At 39.1% G+C, this 19,668-nt stretch overlaps 1 long non-coding RNA gene across 2 annotated transcripts; it reads right to left on the bottom strand.

Moving 5' to 3' along the window:
* Nucleotides 1-6,002: 6,002 nt before the first annotated feature.
* On the bottom strand, nucleotides 6,003-12,263 carry LOC310896869. Of its 2 annotated transcripts, none has more exons than XR_014581885.1 (3): nucleotides 12,204-12,263; nucleotides 10,097-10,207; nucleotides 6,003-8,477 (listed from the first exon to the last, which is right to left on the bottom strand). It is a non-coding gene; the product is annotated as an uncharacterized lncRNA (long non-coding RNA). The 2 variants fall into 2 exon arrangements; XR_014581886.1 differs by lacking the exon at nucleotides 12,204-12,263 and adding an exon at nucleotides 11,073-11,582.
* Nucleotides 12,264-19,668: the final 7,405 nt, after the last annotated feature.

Raw genomic sequence — 19,668 nt, 5'->3', positions numbered from 1 at the left:
TTGAAATTACCAGACCTATCCAGCTGATTTTGAGAGCTTTCTCTTGCTCTCTTTCCCTCTCTCCACTTGCATATTTGTCTCAGTATTCTTCTGCATCATATTTTTCAGTAATTTGAGAAATTCTCAGCTATTGTTTTTAAATAATATCCATTTCACGGAGGGGAAGTCTATTTTTCCTATTCCTCTCTTCCCTCCCACCCCCCGCCCCTCCAATTGTGCATTCCTCTGCACTAACAGATCCTGGAGTATGTTACACAGCATTCTGTCCCCCTCTGTTTCCCCCACAGTTCCCACAATAATATTGTATTCCTGTTTCCCATCCTGTCCCAGACTGTCTCTGTGGTCGCCATGTACTGTTTAACAGTTGCCACATTCCACCTAAAAAGTGGAAGAATTTCTCCAAACACTCAGCAAGTGATTTCAGTTTGCTCAATACTTCCAGACATTCCCTCCCATGGGACTGGTTTACAAATGCACTAAATGCAGCTTTGTGGTCCTTAGAATGATCGAGGTGCAGAAAATGTATACTTTCTTTAGCTCGCTCACTAATTATGTGCCTAAAGGTTCAAGTCCCCCCAGGGTGTCATCTGGCAGAAACTCAGGCACAAATGTACTAGTGAAAACAAAAATCCAGGTTTGAGATTTGTTTCCATCAAGAGAGAAAAGAAAGGGTTGAACAAATTGAGAGTACATAAACTCAGGCTATCAGACTCATAAAGCCTGCAGTTTCCCAAAGGATTTAACTCTATCCCAGAAGTCAAGATTTCCACCCTTGGAGTAAACATAGGACTAGTAAACAAGGACTCAGTTCCAATAAAAACAGTGCATCCCCTCTCCAAAACTCACATCTTCTCAGCCTCATAGCTGTACGATCAGCTCACCTAGTCAAGGTGTGCACAGACCAGCATGATGTTCCTGTCTGCATTCAGCATGCCAGAAAGCCTACCAATAATACTGAAGGCTGGATCCTCAGCTGCTCGGTCCTCAGTGGGGTAGCTCTACTGACTTGGGAAGAGCTGAGGATTTGGGCCCAGGCATGCACAGGATATGAGTCTATATAGGCAGAGCAGACAGAAAATCATTTCATTCCCGGCACACCAGTAGACAAGTGCCCTGTAGATGGGAGGGAGAAAGGGAGAGGGAGAGATTTGCCCTCCATATCTTGCTTTTCTATAAAGCTTTCCCTAGACCCTCTGAGAGATGATGTCTTCAGTGTGTGCCCAGACCTTTGTCCGACAGCTGCAGAAGCAGAGGAACCAAAGCATTAGGTTTTTTTTCCTCTCCCAAGACTGATCCAGCAGCAGTAATGGCACAGCAGACACAGCTGTCTAGCTTGGGTTCAAAGCTAGTATCTTTTCACTTTTTCCAAGTACACACACACACACACACACACACACACACTCACTGCATCTTTTGATAAGAGAGGCTGACATCATCTCCCACCAGTTGCATTTCCCCCTCTGTTTCAAGACCACAGAGGTACAACACAAATCCAGTGGTGTGAACCACTGTTGAGGAGGGGGAAGTGAGGGTTTAGATACATCCCAAGTGGCCAAACACCTTTTAGATCTTAAACTTTTAAATTCACTTTAGTCAGTGTTTGGAGAATCTGCTTAACACACAGATAAATCCACGTTTTCTTTTTACTCACTGGGCTGAGAACTGCAATTAATGGTGTAATGTGAAATGTGGGTGATTTGCACCCTGGAGTCAGGGCAGTTGAAGTAAATTTGTTCTTTCCTTCCATTAAAAAAATAAATAAATAAATAAAAATCTCACTTACTAGGAAATCTCTCGACCCACAACACTGTATGTTCTATACCCTACCCCCATATCATATAGTTTTTCCAGCTGAAGCCAGCTAGCAAGAGCAGAAAGAAGGTTAAAGGAAATAAAAAGACTGGATCACCTTCTCCAATTCATGACATCTTGTACAAAATGAATCTGAAATAATTCTAAATCCAGCCATGGCATCTTGTAATTATTATGCCCCATACTGTACTCAAGTATAGTCACTAGAAAAGAGGAACATATATCATGAATTTTTGCCTGAATTGTTTGCAGACACAGGGGGGAAGAGAGAAAGGTGAGTTTCTCACAGGGAATATATGCAGGACAACAATAGCAGTCCTAAAGCTCCAGAAAGATCAAGTATTTGTCCCCTAAAGCTGTCTTAGCAAGAGACAGCTTTTATTCCTCATTACACAGCAGTGGAACAAAAACTGAAATTTGAACTTGGGGCCACACCACATGGAAAAGCTCCCTGTGACTGTGAGCATGGAGTCTTGTTCTGGTGGAATTTTATGGTGCAATGTTCGATTACAAAATTTTGTTACACAGCTCTTGAACTTTTATTTTTTGGTGAGGAAATAGGTACCCATTTTAGATAGATTTCCCTCCTTGGCACGCATCTTTTGCCTTTTTCTGCTTCGCATCTCAGCTCCTGAGAGAACGCACACTACAGGAGCACAATCTACTCATATCATGAGAGTAGCTGAACATCATCATCTTCTCCATATGTTCATACTTCTGACCTTTTAAGAAATCTTACTTGGGCTAAATTAACCAGAAGAAAAGAAGTCATTGATTGAGACAGCAGGGACCAGAAAGGGCTACAGGAAATACCAGGAGGGGAAAAGGCAATAGAAGAACACAAGGGAGAAATGCCAAAAAAGCAGGGTCAAGAGCCTAGTAGAAAAAGACACATGCTCCAATCCATCTCGTCTAACACTGAACACCTCATTGTGTGGGGGGCCTAAGTTAGAAGCATCATCGACATTCTCATGAGGCCTCCTGGCCATGTTTTTTTCAGTTTAAGGATAGGCCATAGTTACAACTAACCAGATGTATTGTGGAACAGGATCGTGAGATACCAGGTAAGTTCCCTGAGACATCAACAGTGGGTGTTATTGAAGTATTTACAAAAGAAAAAAAAAAGTGTCAAAATGTGTCAAAAAAGTGATAGGGGGATGCAAAAAAAGGGCATTTTTCAATCAGCTCTGTTGGTATTGTAGATGAACATATTCATTCCATGGGTGTTTTAAAGGTATTAGTTTCTAGTTTGCATAAGCCCTTCCTTTTCTAATTTCTAGTGACATTACCATTTAACTCCATTCTGGTTTCTAGCATCTTCCTGGAGGTTGGTAAAGACAAAAATGGCAAGACAACTCCTGAAGGTCATTCTGTTATTGGCTTCAAGATAACCAGGACATTTTTTATTTTTTATTTCTCCAGAGCCCAAATTTCTGAGCTCTCAATAGAAAAGTATAATGTACCTCTGTTTTGCACACAAAGAACAAGCCTCGCTGGAGCATTACTGAGTTGCCACACACAGACCAAGTACAGAGCACTAAAGTAAAATGCAATATTTTGTCATATTCTAAATGTCATGTTTCAGAGACATAATGGTTCCTAAAACAGCAGTATTAAACCCATTGGTATGGTCTCTTGGATGATGTTGGACCCATCTGTTCACTTCATGACTGACTTTGCTGTCTGTAAATGATGACAATGATATTGCCTGACCTTATGAAAACACTGAGATCACAGATAACAAGTATTATATGATAACAGGTGTAACTTTAGATATTATGTGACAAGCTACAGGTGAGAAGACTTCTTAAAACGTTCTAGTCTGCCTCCTTCCCTGCCTTGCAGCTTGGCCCTTTTCGGTATATTTTTCTGCTGCTTTGTGCACAGACTCCCACAGCTCTTTAAACAGAGCTCCTCTGTTTCTTATTCCTACACTTAAAGATACTGTCTCATTTCCATTCTGACGGAACTGAACATACTTGATTTTAGAAGCCTGACATGTCCTACCAGAGAAAGGGCCATGTAACAATTGATAATGCCAGGCCCAGTAGGAAAAAAAAAGAAAAAAATGAAAAAAAATAAAGAACCATAGGAAAACACCTGATTAAAGTGAAAAAAATGCTTAGCTTAGAAAGGGATGGAAAAGTCCATACTTCTTAATCCTTCTGTGTTATACAGAGAGTAACACATCTTTCTGTTTGGAATTTTTAGCCTTAAAAGTTGGTTTTTGAGCTTGTGTCAGTTGGCTTTTCTCTTTTACTCCACCATGATACTTGCAACCCTTGTGTTATTCCTTCAAGGATTCTGTTGGCTACATCTTCTGTTAATATAAGGCCCACAGAAGGAACACAATGCTCCTGCTAAAGTAAACATGTTTGGATTTGGTGCCACTTAAGACCTTTTTTTTTTTTTTTTTTTTACTTTTTCTTTTTTCCTCTGGTAAGGGATTCCAGTTACTTGTGGGTATGTTTGAGCTTGCCTCTCTCAACTATAGCAGTTTAACCAACTGAATGCTTCAAGTCAATAGCTGTAGCTACTCCACAGGGAGACTGGGAGGTTCAGATGATTCTCTCTGAAGGACCGTAGCCTCTCTGGATAAAAACACCACTCACAGCTAAACATTTTGATTGTAGGTAACATCTGGCTGCTGGGGAAGCAACTGTGATATTGGTCGATTCACTGGACTATGGTTTTGTGGGTGGAGCAGATGGGCTATTGTGCAGCACAAAGGTTGAAAACAGCTAATGCAACAAAGATTTTATAGTTAATAGAAATGTCACAGAAAATATTGAAACAGGTGTAAGAGAAATTAGTCTATATTACAATGAAATCACTCGGGCATTTCCCTAGCACGAAAGCCTTCTGTAAATACACTAAAACTTGTTTTTCCTTTTTCCAGCAACAGTAGACCCATCTCACAGCTTGCAGAATAACCTTTCTCCTGACTTTTACCACATCCCATATGCCAGTCTGATCTGACAGAACAGTACATAACACACAACTAATGGTTAAGGAGAAATTTATCAGGAATGAAAAGCGGTTATACACTGCTCTGTCTTCTGTGCCTTTCTTCCCCATTCTCTTCTTAATACCAAATGTCTGTACAGCTTTTATGAGAAGATTGGGGTCATATCATATTTCATTGAAATTATTCATATCATATTTCATTGAAATTATCAGAATTTCAGCCAAAAAAAAAAAATCACAGTGTCCATAAAATCCGGTCACGGGTCCAACTCAGGCTGCTTGTTGTGGCACTAAAACAAGCCAAAAGTAAAAGGGATATAAAGTATGTTAATACATATGAGGTTTCTTAACTGCTGTGTACAGCCAAAGAAGGAAATTCCTACATGTGAAGGCAAATGTCAGCTGTTCAAAATGCCCTACCACCTTTGGATATGGCAATAGATAGCACTCCCTACTACAGACCTTTCTTTTTTAGACCAGAAAAATTTGTTGTGTGTATGGGTATATGTATTAAATATAGAGATGCAGATATCAGAACAGCCACATCAACTTCTATCACAGAATACTGTGACATGGATAAATAGCCACACAGTTTCTTTAAAGTGCATCACATAGGTGCTAAAATTTCAGTAGCTGCTCTCATTTTTCAACATCAAAAATAGATTCAGACATTTTTTAAGATCTATATTGATTTGACTGACAGTAACTGACTCTGAATTACTACATTTATATTTAGAAATCTCCATACACACACTTTATTGCAGCAAGAGTTGCATTCAGCTATTCATGCACTGGTTGTGGAAGTGCTAGGTTGTACCAACTGCTAGGATACATCATACAAAGTCACCAGAGAAGTTTTTTGTTGCATTAGTTCTTGCTCTTAATAAACAGTTTCTGGAAATGAAGATCCTTCTTATATTTTGGGAAGAAGAAATCCATACATAAGCAGAAACTGAGTTTCTACCAAAATTATTTTCTTTCTAGGTGTCTCCTTTCCAATAAACGTTACAACTTCCAGCTTATTTAACTTATAATCATACCAAAGAGTAACATACTATTTGCAGGTTAAAGTTCTACATTCATAGAATAAGTCAAGAGATCTGACAGCAGCTTCCACTCATGCTACCTGTCTATGGAATCTGTCTTATGTGAAGAGAAGTCTAAGAATTTCAGAAAGAAAAAAATATATATTTTTTCAGTTAGAAAGAAGATAAGACCAGGAGACGAGAAACAGAATTACAATGTGAAAATAAAGTCATTTAATTTTTCAGAAGTCAGAAAGGGCTAACATAAAATCACACAGAATGACTTTTTATCCCCTATTTTAAGGACAAACACTTATTTTGTTAATCTCTTGTCTTCCTTTGTCTTTAGAGATGAAAACAAAATATGATAAGCAACCTTATTTTCAGTGCGGAATTTCACTGGAGGAGTTTGTTAACCAAAACTAACAACTGAATTTTTTTTGAAATTATTTAACAAACATGACCTGTTTCTATACCTGCATCAATACTATAACTTGTACGTTGGAAAAAAAAATCTACTTTCATCATTCAAATTTCACCCATTAAATCATTATGTTACCCCAGTGTTATCCCAGAGTTTTCTTTTTGTACAGAAAAAGCATATACGGAGAAAAAACTTCTGGAAACTTCTGGAAATGTTTGTTAACAGATATGTAAACAGCAAACATTTGCTATGTGTATGCTATGGCATGCCTTACAGCAAAAATTTAATGCAAAATGCATGGACAGTGAGCTTATATAAATAACGGGAAACCAGCTCCTTCAGAGAGGCCCTGGAAGTTTCGAAGCAGACATCTTACCAGAGCTTTTTAGATATTCTAAGCCTGGTTTAGAAACTTTATAAAACCCTATTTTTTCTTTATACATAAATGTGATTCCCGTCTACAAAATGCTTTTTCTATACTGTGCTGCTGTGCTTTGAGCAGCTGAGATTATATGAAGTAGGACAGCAGAGCCATTTGACGGCTCTTAAAAAACAATCAGTCCCCTCTGTAGCTTTGTGTAACAACTGTGTAGTGTTACAGTAAATCTGGAGAACGCCTTTAAAAAAAACAGTGAAGATTCCCATAAATCCAGAGACTATTGCTTCCACGTTGACAACATTGACCAGAATGAGACAAAGACACAGGAAATCCCTTGAGGTCTTCCGTGTTTCTGAACCTGAGCTAGCTATGATGGTGTATTCCTCTCCTCCTAAGAACTGTTGTCTGAAATCCATTCAAATGTTCTAAAAAATAACAGTTTACACTTTCATAGTACCTTTAAAACCAAATATTCCAAATTACTTTATGAACTCATTTTAGCAACACCACTGAAACGCAAAGAAAAAGAAGTGGGATAAATTTCTAGTACAGCTCCAGTCTACTTAAAATGAGTTTAGTCAACATTTTCCTATATGCTTAATCATTCAGTATTTCAAGATTTATCCTGCACACTTTCTGTGGGAAAGATTCTGCATAATATCTAGAGTCTACTAGCCCAGCACACTGAAAATACAGAGCAAAGTGATCAGAAGAAAAGCTTAGCTCTACCTGGGAATTTTTAGCTTACTGCATTCTTTTTGCAGATCATAGCCACTCTAGTGACTTTAATAATTGCATCCCATAGACATCCAATCCCTAAAAAGACAACTTGTTCTTTCCAGAGTGAGTTGGAAGATAATTTCACATAGCTCAATAAAGACAAATATTTGCCACAGGGCTGCAGTTTATGCACAAGTTTCTCAGTTGGACTCTCAGTGGATTCTCAGACACAAGTATACAAGCAGAACAAAGCAAAAAAAAATAAATCATCATAATTTCTAAGAACAAAATTATTTTTTGTAAAAAAAGATACACTACATGAAACAAAGCTAAGTGCAACAAAAGCTGTAAATGTACCACAGCTTTGGCTTACATCGTTCATATAAACCACTTGATTGCAAAAGTAGATTAAGTAATATAACTCTCCAAGTTTCACCATATTTAAAATTTTGTATCTCATTTGAAGAAAGGTTCCTATTCCGAGCATTGCATTAGCTCTTCTTTGAGTATGTAAATAACTAAAACTCAAGTTTAACAGACCGTACCTTTGTATTGTCGCTGACATGTCATGGCACTGTCAACATAGTTTTTAACATTGTTTATTAATACATATTTGAAAGGGACATAATTCATTTTCAATTTGATAATTTGCTGTCATCAGGAAACTTAACTAAAAAAGATTTGAAAATATAGCAAACTAAAAATCAACTTATTTTAACCTTGATAACACAGCACCATTTGGAGCCGGTGGTATTATTGTTAGTAATGCCACTCTGCCTACAAATTATCTGAAAACGAACATAAATATTTGCTTGCAGTTAAATAGCCACAAAGGTGCATTATCAGTAAGTCATCCATCCTTCAACCCTGGACAATGTGTAGCAAGACGTTGTCAAAATGATTTAGGTATAATATGCATTTTATCTTGAGCATTTAGGACTGTTGAAGCACATCCCTGGTTACTGAAATAATAATAAAATATTTCTAGCTCTTAGAAATGGCTTCTGACTATTACAAAAGGATACATAATTGCAGTTATAAAGTTCTACGTGAAGGGAGCAGGGGATGATGGAGTGGGTTTGCAGTTTTTACAATGTGCAAAGGACTTGTGTAACGCAGTCTGGACTTGAAAGTTTTCTTGTTCTCACACCTACAGAGAATTAAAGGAATTAAAGTTAATTCTTGAAGAAGAGATAGGTGACCCCCTTCTTTGATTTGATTTTAGACATTATCAGCTATTGAAATACCCACGGCTTTATTTTCTTTCCGCAACTCTTCCAAACACAGCTTTTCCTCTTAATACAGTCCCTGCACTTCTATCTGTGATCCTCTTCAAAGATTTTCTGAAATTTCTGGATTTGTTTGTGAGAATGGGCATTTCTTTTGTAATTGTTGATGTCATTTATTGCAGGTCAAAGCTAAGCAATTCACAGAAATTACTTGATCAAAATAAGGTCTGTTATTATTTAAGTACTTGTCAAAAAAAAAATTCAGAAAATTTTAAATTCACATTTGAACTTTAGAAAATGACACTTCCACAGTCTGATTCAGCAGTTCTCTCTAACAAACATGATTTCTCATGAAGTCATAAAACTACAGATGCAGGCTTGAAAACAAATAGACGTGAATCATTCGCATCGAGTCATGCACTTAAGTTACGTAGTGTCCACCTTTAAACCTTTGTTCTCTCAGTTTATTACCACTTGTGAAATGATTGATGTCTGTTCCTATCCAAATAAGATAGTGGAAATAATATTTTCTTCATGTAAATAGATTTAGGCAGACTATAGAGATGTGTTGAACATTAATTAGCTTAGGAGACAGTCTGAAATTAAAACTGATTTCAGCTGTAACTGCAAGGAGGTCCTCAACACAATATAAAAGAGTAAAGATATCCTGAAGGGCTAACAAATATACTTTTAAAAAAGAAACTGGAACCTACAATAGTTGTAGTATGTTTTCATCACAATTACCTATAGAGAAACAGAGATTATGTTTGCATAATTCAGTATTGATACAGCATTAAATGAAGGCCGGGATATCTATTATTTAGTGCATCCTATGTCTTCATAGGAAGTTATGAGTATTATGGAGCATGTAGTAGCACCTCAATGTTCATCACATCAGACCAGAGGAATGATGCCATGCAGCTTTCTAACAAATCAACTAAGCAACAGTGTTTAAAACTAGATTTTCCATGAGCAATCCACTTAGTAATTTTTTTTCACATCTTGATTCTCTTCAAAAGATGTTAATCTATTTGCAGATCCTCGACAACACTGGGGAGCAAGCTAAATTCATTGTCACTAACTGTCCTCAAGGTTACTGGCTAGCACACTAGAAAAACAAAGTTAAAAGAGGGTGATGAGAAGACCTTTTCTCAGCTGGTGTCTGTAAGAATCGCACACTCTCTTCCTCCCATCTTAAATCTCCCCTGCTTCTCTCCAAAAAAAAAAAAAAAATCCCTTTAGGTATCTATCTGACTAAGTGCAAACACTATCAAACACAAGTAATTCAAACTCTCCAAGTTTCAGGCCCAACTGTCAGCTGAAACAGAGAGAGCACCGGGTTCAAGCCTCCTCATTTCCCTAGATCGAAGACTGGTGAGATGAGATGTCAGACAGACGCAACAGCACTGTGCTCGGTTTCAGGTCATTTTCAGAAGCTACAAAATTTATCTTTGCATTTCAGGACAGCTGGAGCTGAAAAGCTTCGAAAATCAGCTCCAAGACAATCTTGCATCAGCCATCCACCCCCAACTGAGCTCACCCTCCAGGCACTGCGTGGGCCAGCAGCTCCCCGTGAGGGTCCACCAGGGCCTGTCCTATGTCCTCCCTGTGGAGGGGACATGGGTGCCCCAAAGGCCTTGAGCTGGGAATCCTGAAAAACATTTTGTTATTTGAGCTGGGCAGTCCTCTAGCTAAGGCATTAGGAAAAAAAAAATGCAGTGTTTTTCCAGCCACATCCCCTATCCCTGGTCTTTTGGCAACCTAACCTTTTTTTTTTTTTTTTTTTTTTAATGCTCAGTTGTCCACTTTATAAAATGAGCATAACAATGTCTACTTTTGAAGAAATTTGACACCCCTGGTCATCATGTTCTCAAAGCAGTAAATATTACTGCATCACAGAACTATGAGTGAGAGGCCGAAAAGATCATTTTATTTTATTGTGACTAGTTGCATCATTCATCAGAGAAGTATTGCAGATGGAGAAAGAGGAAAAACATTTTGTTGTCTTTCCCTTCTCCATCTCCCAAAATTAATACATTTACAGGTGCAGTTGAAATATAATTTACATCTTTTAACCTCCATCTGTGTCATTTGCAGGAGTTATAACACTTCAGCAATCCGCTACTCCCATCCCCATGGAAACTGCCATCAAACTGCCAAAAATGGGACAGAATGCTTTAAACTAATCACTTTTCAATGGAAGAAGGCTTTTTTTTTTTTTTTTTTTCCAGAGCTGTTTCCATGGGATCAGAAGCCATTGCTGGTTGCCTAATTGTTTAAAATCTTGTCAAGTGCACAGGCAAGTGCTCAGCCTTTTTAAATGTGACTCTTTCTACCAGACCTCTAAAGCAGAATTTGTAAGACTGATTATTCTGCTATCCCATTGGGTATCAGCCATCAGAAACTCATGAACTCGATAGAGTTTCACCAGTTTGAAAAAAGCATGCAAAAAATGCCATCATTTAACTTCAGAAGAAAGTTTTCAGAGGGATGAATGAAAGAGAGAACATACATACATTATTTTCACCCCATAAGGTAGCTCAAAACAGTTGTGAAAGGACAAACTCATGGTCTGGTACTGTCAGCCAGCACAGGAAAATGTGATGTGTCAGGAGAGCCAGGCTACAGCCACAAAGATCCAACAGACTTCCTTTGTGAATTTCCATTTTCACCTATGTTCCCTTTATATCAACTTCCCAATCTATAAAAATGAGAAAAATTAGAATATCGGGTTCTACTGAGAGGAAGTGAGAAATAATATTAACAGGCAACTCTTTTGGCTAATACAAATTCAGAAGGCACATTTTGCTACATGGTTCCCTGAGCAAGTGCTCCAATGCAAATCTCAGTTACGTCTCAGTTTATAGATTATCCCTCTGCTAGGAAATCTCACTTGGCATAAACCTGAATTTTCACATGAATAATGCCTTCTGAGTCAAGCTTCTATGTTATTACTAAAGAGCTAGAAAAATATACACGTGTCTATGAGGATGTACACGACTGGGTGTGCCTCTGCTCAGGTTCTGCAAAACTCCAATCATTTTTAGTGCTAAAGGCATGGATTATCATTAATTCAGATTATGAGACTGGCCAAGCAGAGAAGCATAAGGAAATATCCAACTATATTCCAGTATTTTGCAAACAAAATATTCTAGGAATAAATGTTAATTATACAATTAAACTTTAAAAAGATTTGGAACCCACAGTCTTGTATTCAGAATTATAACAAAGCATAGCAATCCTATTAAAACATTTGATAAACTGTGAGCAGGTCTGCAGATATGCAGCCAACTGTATATAGTTCACCTGCACTGTAAGAGTATACTGATTTTTATTGCATATGCCTGAGAAATAGGATTTGAAAATAATAAGTATGTGACTAACTAAATGTCAACAGACTCAGAGAAAACAGTCAGAGAAATCAATGTTCCTGGCAGAATCTGGTGGAAAGTTCTGTGAGTGTCTGGTGGGTTGACCCTGAGCAGCAGCTAAACCCCCACCCAGTCATTTGCTCACCCCCTGCAGCAGGATGGGGGAGAGAGTCGGATGGGCAAAAGTGAGAAAAAACTTATGGGCCAAGATAAAGACAGCTTAGTGAGTGAAGAAAAACCAAAACAACAAGAACCAATGCAAAGGGAATCACTCACCACCTCCCAGTGCCCAGCCAGTCCCTGAGCAAGAACTATTTTGGAAAAACTCCCCACCCTGTTTCACAGCTGAGCATGATGCTAAACGGTGTGAGATATCCCCTTGGTCCGATCAGGTCAGCTGTCCCAGCTGTGTCCCCTCCCAGCCTCTAACTCACCCTCAGCTTGCTCCCTGGGGGACAGAGAGAGAGACAAAGAAGCCCTTGGTGCTGCACTAGCACAGTTCAGTGACAGCTAAAACTTCGGTGTGTTACCTACACTGATTTGGTTACAAATCCAAAACACAGCACCATACGGGCTACTATGAAGAAATTAACTCTATCCCAACCACACCCAGTACGGGCTGTAAACTAACAGCCACTGTATCTTACACACATTTTCTGTTTCCAAGCCACAGAAACTCAAAGGCGTGAAGCTTCTTTGCTCAGAAAATCAGGCACACGTCCTTAGTTCTGAAGGCTCCTGGCTCCAGCCCTGCCTTTGGGCAAGACAACAACCAGCAACTAGATTAAAAAGGAAGGGGGAAATAACCCCCTAACAACCCGGGGCCTGACCTTACAAGATGTTGAACCTCTCCTGAGAGAAAAGCATCCTCGGCTTCCACCACTGCTACAGAATTACACCCTGCATATTCCTGGAAGGATACGGTAATTAATGACTCAGTTTCTCAGAGGTACTAGATATGCCTTAGTGAGACCAGGCACAATCATTAAAAACCTCAGCAGTTTACAGAGTAGAAAGAGGAATGAGACCAAAGTGTCTAAAACTTGTAAGGTCAACAAATTTTTGAATTTGATGGAAATGTGAATAGATTTGAATTTGATGGAAATGTGACAGAGCTTTAATCTTGTGGTGTAAGAGCTAGGAGCCCCTGAGGTACCAAAATGGAGCAATCAGGTGGAGAACTTTGCCTGGAGCACCTTGTTTTGAGAGGTTAGGGGGATGTACTGGGTTTCACATCAAGACGCGACTTTCTCCTCTGGATTTCCTTGAACCTTTGCACTAACCTAGGACTAGCAATTTGCTCTGGCACATGACAGGCACTATCTACACATGAGAGACAAAATCTTTAGTAACAGCTGATTTTTGAGAACAGTTTCTCCAGATTAATTCCGCACATTTTTCTTATCCCGGTGAGCCTGTCAGAGCAGTCAGTCAAAAAAAAACTCCTCAAACCTTGGATCATTTAGCAACAAAAATCAAATCACTTTCACTATTGACCCCTTTATAACAAGTTTAATAAAGATTTTTACTTCAGTAAACACAAAAAGCTTTTGTAGGAAAGCACTGTTGAGAGCTATTAAGATGAAAGCAAAAGAAAACCAGCCATGCTCTCATCAGATTGATGCTAAATGATCTATTCATTTTTTCTGGAGGTAAATGACCACTAGCTAATCAGGCTCTTTACTCTCTTCTCTCAGGTCTTTCCCTGGCCTTTCTTTCAAAGCCCTCATACCTTCATTCAACCTTCTTCTGGACTCACTCTTTAAAATCTGCTCTTTCTGGAAGGCTCACAGCAGCTGAGAGAGACAAGCCTGCCTTCAGCATGCCTCTGGATATTGTTTGTTTAGTCCATAAACCACCGCACATCCAGCTCTGAGGTAAAAACTGCACAACAAAGAGCAATGCCTTCTTTTTTCTCTCACACCTTACATCGAAAAGAAAAATAGAACAGCATTACGATCCCCTCATCAGTATTAAAAATGAGGCAAATACAGTAATTGCTTCTCAATTATTCTATACTATTCCATGTTTCTGTGGTTCTGGAAAAACTTACATTGAAGTAAATGAACTCTACTTAGCGTCAGAAGTCTTGCTCTTTTTATTTCTTACTAAGCATCCCTATCCTAGCAAGAATACTGGTATTGTTTGCAGAAGTTGTTTTTCTGAGTCTCATCACTATGGGCCCTGATATTGTTTTTATTAATTAATAATCATTATGTATCAGTGTCTTGCTCATTTGTTCCATTTAGAAGATAATTCCTGTCCTCAGATGCCATTGGTTTGAATAGGAGTCTCTTGCATACATCCAATATTTTGCCTTTCCTGTTTGTGGGTTTTTGTTTTGTTTTAGCACTTGGGAAAAAAAAAAAAGTGAGAAAGAAAAAAACTCTGGAAAAATAAATTGCATGTACGTAATGATAGAGACACCCCCACCCCCCAAACTGGGTTATTTTGGGTCACATTTCATTTTCACATCAAGAAAAAACTGGATGAATAGTGAATGGGAAAGTATCAGTATAATTGGAATCCTGCTGTTTTATGCAGGCCTGCACATCTGGAAGAGGGTGGGAAAAGAGAAACAGAAGAGTGGGAAAGGCTGGATTTGTCTCACTAGACAAAACCAGGGAGTCTGGAAAGCACATGTAGTCTGGTTACTTAAGTTACAGCGAAAGTTAGCACAGCAAAAAGAAAACGTTCAGCAGCAGGACATTACTCCCCACATATCTCATGCTCAGAAGTGCTCTTCTCCCTTTGGAGTTCTACCACAGCCACCTCCATTAGTTAGTTTCTTTGAACCTGCAGGCTGTTGTCCTCCCCTGCAGGCCCCAGAGAACACAAGGAAGGTGGCAGAGCGGTTCTCCTCCAGCCAGCCTCCTGGTTACAGATTAACAGGAACAGCCCTGGTACCACAGAGCAATTTAGACAGGCAAACACATTCATTCATGTGATTGATAAAATGTGTTTGCTTTGTGTTAAAGAATCCATAAAAGCCCTTTCTAACACTGCTATTGAAAAAAGCCGTGGAGGTTTCATTAGTGGTAAACAACTTCAGTGGCTTATCTGGGTCACTATGGTGTTGCACACAGGAGTCTGCACCCGGTGGCCTTTGTAGCTCTTGGGAGGCTTTGTCTTGGACTCCAGCTGAGCCCCGAGCCAGGGGAGGAGCAGGGGCCTGCCTAGCTCCATAACTGTGAGAATGCCCTCCCGGCCTCACAGATCAGGGTGGGGGGAGCACACTGACCCCATGGATGTCGTTTTGTGGTCACTCCACAGACAGGATGAAATTTTCAATCCACAGACAGGATGAAATGCCTCCTCGCTCCCACTCCTCCACAGAGCTCCAGAGCGTGCAGCCTGGCCATTTCTACATTAAAGTCCAGAAGAGAGACAGTGCATGTTGTTTGCTAAATATATGCTACAGCAGGAAGCCAGAAGGCTACATTACTATTCAGAGACAGTGACAGTATGGTGATGTACTGTGAGGAAGTATCACATAACCTCAGCGCTATTATTTTTATTACTATTATTTTGTCATCTCCATCTTATTTAGCTCTCCACTTATACTTCCCAATCCATCATACAGCATAATTACATTCAATGAATGAGCTCTCAAGTTACATTACAAAAAGAAACTCATTCTTAGAAGTTTCTCAACTGAGTCGTAAGCAATTAAAAACATCTCTTGAGTGCTTCATTTAATTTTCTTGAATGGGAGAAGTCTTAGAAGTAGGTAGAAACAATTTCCTTTGCGGAAGGGCCATGAATTCATCTTATGGCATATGAATAATGCATTGTTCCATTTAAAACATCTGAAGAGCCAGCGCGGTCTGCTGAAAGCCGGACCTACTGGCAACATAAACCAGAGGGGACAGACAAGTCAAACATGAGTAACGCAGTGTCAAGGAACCCTATGGCTGCCTCATCGCTCAGACATGGGGGGCCTATAGAAGAGGGAACTTTATCTTGTTCCGAGCGCAAAGTTGGTTAGAGAGATGTTAAAAAACAGTAACTTAATTAAACTAGTCTACTTCATTTAGGGCGAGTTATTTGTTTCTCTCAGCCACTTGACCATCAAGTGAGCGAGGTCCAGACACTTCCCACTGAGAATTCAGATTTTCTGGGGGAAAAAAGTTGCCTCAGTGCTAGCGTCACTAAAGCAGCATATTCATCAAATCAGCACTGCAAGATTGTATAACTAACCCTTCCTAACTCTTTTTATAACTAATCACCAATCCATTTTATAACTATAACTCTAACTATATAGACTGATCTTCAAAACGAGAACACACCAGCTCTATTAATACTGAAGCTGCAATTCTGACTGCGTAGCTCTACGGCACCTAATGGCACTTTGTCTTCGCTGGGCTCAGTAATTCCTAGCTAACAGGTTCACCTTAAATACACGGCCAATAGAATAGGGAAAAGAGTGCCAAAGCATGTTTAGGACTGTAACTGGATTTGGGATCTTCCCTTATTTCTGAGAAACAGCGTACTTGTTAAAAAATGCAGCTTTAAAAGCAAAATCTTTGTTCTGAATTAATGTTTGCATAATCAGGACTGACACTTGGAATTTTTTGTGCTCTGGGTAATCTCAGTGCTTTCTGCACAAAATATGAAGTGATTCTCCATGATTTCTATTGGTTGTCTGGACAAAAGGTTCTTTGTGCATTGCTGGACCAAAAGCATTACATAAAGTAAATATTTGAGTTGAAGGTGTGCTACTGATAGGTTTGTACCCACTATCGTTATTTTATGTTGTTCATGTTGCTGGCTGGCATCCCACTTTGTAGCACAGTGAGTAAATGACTGCTCAGAAAGCTGCTGAGCAGGAATGAATCTGCCACATAACATACAAATTGCAACAGATGATTTCCACTTTAGACAATAAAGATCTTATTATTTTTAATAGCTGGGAGAATGTAGGTTTCTTAGAATAAGTAATATGCTGCAATGACTCACAGGCTATTTTTGAATATGAGAACAACATCTTAATTTACTTTAGCTCCACCTAGAAAGGTCAATACATTAAAAATATGACCACTTCTGCAAACAGGATGAAATTCTACCATGCTTATAGTGGGGTTCATCTCCCTTAGCCTTAGCTAACTAAAAGGTGGACAACTGTTACAAGTTATTCAGCAAGTTATTCAGGGATGAACAGCTTTGAGAGGACACCTACTACTCAAATTTTAGAATTAGCCAAAGCAACTGCTTCAGATAAATGCAGATGTTAGGCAGCAAAGCTAGGTGAGATTAACTCATTCCTTACCATTGCTTGTGTTTCCCTGCTAAGTACCACTGTGAATGAGAAAAGAAGGCCAAATATGGGCCTTTGTTAAAGAGGAATTTCTTCAATGGTGTAGGGATAAATGAGTTAAATTTAAGTTACTTCTGCCACCAACACTTACCTCAATCCTACTTTACCCAATCAATAGTGCTATTGAGATACTAGTGGTATTAGCTGGAGAGTTAGGTAAATCATGCTGGCAGAGTTGACAGCATGATATAACCCTATTCTTTTATTCAAATACCATGTGAATGTGATTCCTATCATGTTCTTCTTGCAGTTAAATGCCAAAAACAAGCCAACGATTTCAAAATCTTATTCTCTCACTCACAACTTGAAAAGGCACCCAAACTTGTACATAGTGAACTGAAAACTGAGCCATTTATTAGATCTTTTCAAGATCCAAACAAAAAGCATCCTTGACACTGGAAAGCATGGATTTAATTCAGATAATTTCTAAAATATATGTGTTGGAATAATGTCATGCTATTTATTCTGCTCTTGTAATTTTTGCAACTTCATTTCTACAATATAACACAGCGTTATTAAGAATATAAAAATATTTCCTCTTTGATTTTTGCAGACACAAACAATTAGTTATCCTTAAATATTAACCACTAAAATGAGATGATGGAAACTTCCAGCTGCCAGGATGTATAAAAAATGTTACATATGGGGCCCATATTTCCCCCTTACCCTACAAGATTTGACCCAGTGACTTAGCAGAACCTTCTTGGAATAAGAACCAAAAATACTGCCCTTAATTTAAGGGGACATAAACTAAACACATGAAAATGGAAACAAATATCGGAGCAAAAAGTATTGTCAAATATGTTGATATTCTGCTTAGCAAACAGGGGATTTTTTAATTCTATCTGGGGACTTTTTCAGGAGAGGAGGGAGGAAGAGAAGAAAAGCAGAGAATGGGTGGGAGGTTTTGGTTTTACTATTAGTTTTGGAACGGAGAGTTTTGAGCTAAGCTGTCATCTGGGTTTTAAACCACAAGAATAATTAATAAAATAGTCATAATCAGGGTAGAATGCTTTAATCAAAGCTGAAATAATTTCTAAGAGACACATGATTCTACTACAATGAAATGTATGAGCTTCCCCTCAAAAATTACACAGTAAAGCTAAACGCTGTAAATTGTCATGGCGTCAGAGCATAATTTAACTTGGAAGGGATCTCAGGATGTCTCTAGTCTGTGTCCAGCTGGGTCCTGATAACCTCCAAGGGCAGAGACTGTACAGCCCCTCTGGGCAGTTGCTGCACTGCCTGGCTGCCCTCATGGGGAAAAGGCTCCTTCTCGTGTACAGTTTGACCCTCTCTCATTTCAGTAAATGCTTATGGCTCTCATCCTGCCACCACACCTGAAGACGAAGGTATATAACCACAGTACTCCCTCTCTCTTGCTAAACAAATGAATCCCATGTTCATGGTGTTAATATGGTGTATGTTAACACACACAGTATGAAGGCAGTGGAAAAGAAACTATATATTCCAGGAATGATGCTAACACAAATGTGAGGCCATCATGGTAGCTAATAAATGCAAAGTATTCTACAATGGGCAAATGTGGGTCTTCCCAAGAAGTTTCTGGTGCTGCCAGTAAGGATACTAGGTCTAGTGCACTATGGCTCACCAATTACATGAAATCTTTCCTGTTCCTTAAGCTCTGTATCTGTACAGTGCATAAATGAGAAGCAACCAGGAGTTTGCAGAGCTTCAGCTATGTTTCCATCACAGTTCTCACCAGCATGCCATCCATCACAGCAGAACCAATTTGAGAAAAAGGGACAGTTCATAGCTGACATCTTTCAGCAGGAAATTTCTGTGTTCACAAAGCAAGTAGGACTCTCTCCCAAAGGCAGTCTCTATGACTTTCTGGGCTCATGTAGCTCTACTTTGCATAGTCCTAAACCAAAGGATTAATAGAAGAATCACATTTATATTCCAACCATATGTTTTCTCTGGCAGCCACGACTGCAAAGACACTATTATTATAATAAAAGCATCAAAACAGAGTTTAGAGACTTTTTCCTCTCCTTCAGAGACTTGCAGAGACTCATTTGTTTGCACAGTTTTGCAATCTGGACAGAATAACGTGAAGGAGTGTTTGTCCTCCAAATCTGGTTGATAAGCAGTTAACTTCCCATTGTCTCCAACGAGCTTGGAGTGGAGGAGTATATATTGACTGTTTATATCTTTTCTCAGAACTTCAAGAAGACGGTGGAGATATATATTTGATAGTGGAGAGTATACATCAATGCTCCATTCTTGTACGTACACTATTTAAGTGAGGGTCCACAGTTTCCTATCTAGACAGGACCTTTGGAACACAAACCATCAGCGCTCCTGTGCGGTACCAAATCACCTTTATTTATTTGCAGCAGATCTACAGCCTGTAATGCAAATCATCAGAAAACCTCCTGCACTCAGGGCACAGAGCTTCCA

This window comes from Anser anser (assembly GCF_964211835.1).
Source record: "Anser anser genome assembly, chromosome: 3".
Taxonomy (NCBI): Eukaryota; Metazoa; Chordata; class Aves; order Anseriformes; family Anatidae; genus Anser; species Anser anser.
The sequence above is the reverse complement of the archived record's forward strand: the minus strand, read 5'-3'. Positions and strand labels throughout refer to the sequence as shown.